The 6,068-nt window shown below is 43.2% G+C and overlaps 1 pseudogene; it reads left to right on the top strand.

The window, feature by feature from the left end:
• Positions 1-4,147: 4,147 nt before the first annotated feature.
• Positions 4,148-5,787, top strand: LOC106976303 (GTPase IMAP family member 4-like; annotated as a pseudogene).
• The last annotated feature ends 281 nt before the right edge of the window (positions 5,788-6,068 follow it).

Genomic DNA, 6,068 nt, shown 5'->3' with positions numbered 1-6,068 from the left:
ATCACATTGTTCCCATGGGCCCCTGGAGATGTTTCTGTCACTCTGTAGCCTGGATTCCTGGAATTTCAAGCCTTCTCGCCTCAATACTTCTGTGTTTGAGGGATGAGGGAACTTCAGATTCCCTTACTTCTCTGCCATGTTAACTCCTTCTGAAAATTTTTTCAAGTGTTTATTTATTTGTGTGAGAGAGAGAGAGCATGAGCAGCGGTGGGGCAGAGAGAGAGAGAGAGAGAGAGAGAGAGAGACAGAATCTGAAGCAGTCTCCAGGCTCCAAACTGTCAGCACACAGCCCAACGTGGGGCTCAAACCCATGGACCTCGAGATCATGACCTGAGCTGAAGTCAGATGCTCAGCTGACTGAGTCACCCAGGCGCCCCACCCCTCATGAAATTGAGAGTGTGATTATTACACTAGATGATTTGAGTACATGAATGTGACCAATAGTGATTGGAGAGGTTTTTTGCTTAAGGCAGAACCTGTGTAAGGTTTCCTTCAGGTGGCACGGATGGAGCCAGTTTGAAGGGCCGATGGGAGGAAAGAATAAGTGTCTTCTCTCCCTGTCCTTGTGACATCCCTCTTATTTAATCACATAGTTGCACACAGGAGGACTTTGATGGAGAGGAGATTCCAGTAGAGAAGAACCCCAAGATCTTGCCGATCCTAATTCCTGTAACTGAGATGTGTGTTTCCTATGAGTGTAGCACTGGGAATCCAGGTGACAGGCACTTTGCTCATGCATAGAACTGACAGGAAGTTCCCACATCCCACCAGGGAGGGACATTTATGTGTAAATCATAGAGAATCTAGAGATTCAGAGAGGTGGAGTAGGGCCTCCAATATCTCAGGTGGGTCAGGGTCCCTCTGGGCGCTGGGCCTTACTTATTCAAGGTCAATCAGACCCAAGACTTGACCAGCTAAAAATCTGTGCCAAGGAGTGTCCACATCCTTGCATCCGAGGAGAGGACAGGCTGTCAAGAGCACAGCAGTGAATGGACATGATCTTTACATCTGTGTGGGTAACTTTGCCGGCAAGCTTGTGGTGTGGCTGGGGCTAAATTTCTGACAATACTTGGAGACAACAACTTGGCCTTTTAAGAGTGAATTTCATTTTTGACAGTATCAATCTGGTACATAGGGTGAGTGACCAAAGCATGCTAGTGTTTGGAAGCAAAAAGTAGCTCCACATTAGAGACTTGTCTTCCATCGCCTTTAACTCTGAAGACGACTCTGCTGAGGGAGTTTCAGAGACGTTGCGAGTGATGAGCCCTGAAGATGCATATTCCAGAGGCAGCGATCATTTGCCAAAGTGCCGTGCACATAGTCCATGAACAACAACCCAGAGTGCATTTGTAATCATTTGTGAATGTGGATGTGAGGTTGCATAATTTCTGGTATGTTTTTAAAACAGTGGTCTATCTATGTTTATTTTATTTTATTTATTTATTCTTGGCCTCGTCTATGTTTATGGACAAAAATACAAAATGGAATATCTGAGGCAATTGTTCTGAAGTTCTTTCTTCCTGTTAAGAAGTACCTTGGTTATCTGAAATTCTTCCTAAATTGGACTGCATTCTCTGGGGTTTGGGGTCAACAATGACCATGTTGCAGAAGGTGGCATTGATGGTACTAAAACCTTCTTCTTAAGGACCTGAAGCTCTGAATATAGGTCTGGCCACTCAAATGTTCACATCAGGAACAGTTTGCTGTGCATATTGTGCAGAGCACATAAATGGTGCCTAAGGGACAGGGACAGGTGAGCGGTGCATGAAGAACTTTTGTGGCTGATGGATACATTCGCTATCTTGCTTGTTATGATGGTTTCACTGGTGTATACATAATTTAATTATGTCAAAAATGTTTGTATTTTCTATTTTAAATTGAACTGTCTTTGTATTAATGAATTTTCAGGGTTCTTGACACATTCTATTCTTTGCCAGATCTTTATCAAGTATATACACAAGTTCTTTCTTTATCTGATATGTGACTCGCAAACATTTTCTGCCAGTTCGTAGATTGCTCTCTCTGCCCCTTCCTGCTCACGCTCTCCATCTCTCCCTCTCTCTCTCAAAATAAATGACTAATTTTGAAAAATCATGTAAATCTACCACAACTGATCATCCTAATTGCATCCAATTGTACCAAAATGCTGCAGGCTTCCACTGCAGGGCTGGGTAGGGGGCATGGACCTTGCACCTCAGCCTTGTGTGCTGTGAGGTGCTTCCAACCCTATGTCACCGGAAGACAAAAACAGTAGGAGATGCAGCAGGAAATAGTTGTGGTGAAGACAAGAAAGAAGTGTGGCTGTGCACCGGTAAATTGACAACAACCATTCTTGTTCTTGTGAGAAGGTTCTGGGAACTGGGCCAACGTCGATTGTAGACTACAGACTTCCTGGGGACTGAGCTGTGAGGTGCATGGGAATCATCCTTTCTTCTCTTTACTATGTCATTTCTAATAAAGTGTTACAGATATTTTCAAATTCATGAGAGGGAGGACGTGGGTTGAAAAAAGGTGTCAAATTATAAAACAGAGGCAAGAAATGCATAAAGAAGCAGACATTGTCAAAAGGCAAACTGCAAAACCTTTGAGGCTTTGAGCTCCCAAAGATGCAGAAATAGACTCCATCTGTGGATGAGAAAAGATACAAATTCATATCGTAACAGGGCACGGACACAGGTAGGATGAGAGCTTGTAGCCAGTTTTAGATGATTGTAAATCATGTTGGGGCACCCGGGTGGCTCAGTGAGTTAGACGTCTTGATTTTAAATTTAAACTCCTGATTTTGGCCCAGGTGATGATCTGATGGGTTGAGTTCAAGCCCTGTGTTGGGCTCTGCACTGACAGCGTGGAGACTGTTTGAGATTCTTTCTCTCCCTCTCTCTGCCCCTTCCTGCTCATGCTCTCCCTCTCTCTGTGTCAAAATAAATAAATAAACTTAAAAAAAAATCATGTAAATCTACCATGATGGATTATCCTAAATGCATCCAGTTGTACTAAAATGCTGCAATTTTTCAGCTTTATTGAATTTTAATTTACATAAAATAAGATTCATCTCCTTTCAGTAGATTTAATCATCAATTGAAAAATACATCCAGCAAGTCTTGCTATTTCCCACTAGCCTATACATGTGCATGTTGTCATAACATATATTCATTTTATTTTATCTTTTATCTTTTGATCCCTTCCCAGGTTTCACCAATCCCCTCAACCTGGGAACCATCAGCCTGTTCTCTGTAACTGTGAGCTTGTCTTGTTTTTATTTTTTAGATTCCATATATAAGGGAGATGGTAGAGTACTTGTTTTTCTCTGTCTGACTTCTTTCACTGAGAATAATTCCCTTGACATCCATCCATGCTGTTGCAACTGGCAAGATTTGGGGGTTTTTTAATGGATGACTAATATCCAATTGTGTATATATGCCATGATTTCTCGGTCCATTTATCCATCAGTGGACACTTAGATTGTTTCCATTATCGTAGATAATGCTGTAATAAGCATGGGAATGCAGATAACTTTTCCAGTTAGTGTTTTTTCCTTGGGATAAATACCCAGAAATGGCATTACTGAATCATATGATCATTTTTTAAAAAAAGTTTTTAATAAAATTTTTAATACTTATTTACTTTTGAGTCAGAGAGAGACAGAGCTAGAGCAGGGGTTTGGTAGAGAAAGAGAGAGACACAGAATCCCAAGCAGGCTCCAGGCTCTGAGATGTCAGCACAGAACCTGATTTGGTGCTCGAACTCATGAACTGTGAGATCATGACCTGAGACAAAGTTGGATGCTCAACTGACTGAGCCACGCAGGAGCCCCTCATTTTTTTTAGAGACAGAGATAGAAAGGGAGAGGGACAGAGGGAGAGAGATTAAGAGAGAGAGGGAGAGAGAGAGAATCTTAAGCAGACTCCATGCTCAGCGTGTAGCCTATGTGGGACTCAATCACACGACTCTGGGATCATGACCAGAGCGAATATCAAGAGTCCAACACTCAATCAATTGAGCCACCCAGGTGCTCTTTTTCTTTCATTTTTTTTAGTAACAAGGGATTTTATAATAACTTTGGAGAAATGTCAGTAATTTATGACTATAATTCTGTAATGTCTTATTTTAGAATATAAACACTTCACTGGATTCTAAGCTAAGCTTTTAAACTTTAAAGTTAAATTATATTGTTCTCTCTCATGTCACAACCCCTGACAGGATGGTTGCACACACGAAATAGAAAAAGACACTTGGTCTTTCCACACAGGCATCCCTTTTGTACCCTACAAAGATGAGTTGGCTTGTGTAACCTGCCTAACTGACTTCTTAATGGGAGAAGAAAAGCTCCATTCTGAATATAAATGGGGAGGTAGTCTTCCACTGAGATGCCCCAAAGTCAGATTTTGTGTTACTTGCTGCATTGCTCTTATGAGGAATAGCTACCAGCAGCAGCAGCTCAGAATTCTCTTTGTAAACTACAATATTTTGTTTACCCTTCTGTAGGCTGCTTAGCTACAAAAAGTAAGAGTAAGAAGCTCCAGGAAATCCTGGAAAGTACTTGGGCATTTCCCAAGTATTGCAAGAGAACTTCAGGCTTTCTATAGACTTTGAATAGGCTTCTCTAGAAGGTCCTTCTATAGAGTTCTGGGAGTGCAGCAGTCACTCATGTGAGGGGACCCTGGGGCACCAGAGGAGGGGTGTGTGTGAGGGGAAATGGGGGCCCTATAGGGAAGCAGCTGGATTACCTCCTAATGCTGTGGATTTTGTTTCCTGATATCCCAGGGCTTAGAAACCAAGATGGCAGAGATTCACAGTTGAGACTTCTCTTAGTGGGTAAGACCGGAGCAGGCAAAAGTGCCATGGGCAACAGCACCCTTGGAGAGAAAGTGTTTCCTTCTAGCATTGCCACAATATCTGCCACCAAGACCTGTAAGAAAGGGAGCAGCAGGTGGCAGGTAAGAGAAAGTGTGTCATGGATACACCAGGCATTTTTGACACTGAGGCACAGGATGCTGACACCTGCAAGAGTTTACTCGCTACATCTTCCTGACCTCCCCAGGACCTCACACCCTGCCCCTGATGGGACAGCTGGTCCCGTACGTGCAGAAAGAGCACAAGGCCATGGAAAAGATTCAGTAAATATTTGGACTCAGAGCTAGGAGATACATAATTCTCTTATTCACCCGGAAAGATGACTTGGATGGCATCAATTTCCATGATTACTTAGAGGAAGCACCCGAAGGCATCCAAGAGCTGGAGGGATAGTTCCGTGATCACTACTGCGTGTACAAGAATGGTGCGACAGGAGCTGAGCAGGAGGCCCAGAGAAGCCAACTGCTGGCCCTGGTCTAGCGCATTGTGGCCTAGAATGAAGGACGATGCTACACTAAGAAGATGTACCAAAAGGCCAAAGAGGAGATTCAGAAACAAATCCAAGAGATGCAAGAATTTTATGGAGCACAGCTAGAGAGACATAGAGTGCAGGTAAGAGAGGAGTTTGAAGAAAAAATCAGGAAGCTGGAGGATAAACTGGAGCGGCAGAAATGAAAGGAACAAATGGAGAGAGAATTGGCAGGGAAAGAGGCTTTCTATGCCCTAAAGCAGCAGAACGCCAGATATGAAGGTGAGACTCATTGCAGGAACCTTGAATTGATCATGGAAGCACTGCAGATAGTTTTTCCTGTTTTCTCTCACCTGTTTATGTAAGATTTACCTGAATGAAAAGATCTCCCTATTTCCTGCATATTTCCCGCTGGCCCTGCCCACTGTCTGCCACCCCCCCCACCCAGCCCCCGCACCCCTGAACTCATTCACCAACCTTGGAGCACTCTCACTTCTGTCTCTCAGACTCTCAGGACTAAGGGGTATAATCAGATTCACTGTTGGAGATTGGTAGATGCTTGATTGACTTAACAGGGGAGGGACGAATTCTCAATTTGTGGAACTCCAGAGTAGAAGGTATAAAGGTGACCCCAAACTTTGTCTATTTATCCCGAGAAAAATCTAGTTTCTTTCTAGATTGGTGGATCTTCTCCCTCTGTTGCTTCTACTCACTTATTTTTCCTTTAGGACACAGTGATCACCTT

Source organism: Acinonyx jubatus, chromosome A2, assembly GCF_027475565.1.
Source record: "Acinonyx jubatus isolate Ajub_Pintada_27869175 chromosome A2, VMU_Ajub_asm_v1.0, whole genome shotgun sequence".
Classification (NCBI taxonomy): domain Eukaryota; kingdom Metazoa; phylum Chordata; class Mammalia; order Carnivora; family Felidae; genus Acinonyx; species Acinonyx jubatus.
This window is presented reverse-complemented; position numbering and strand designations above follow the sequence as displayed.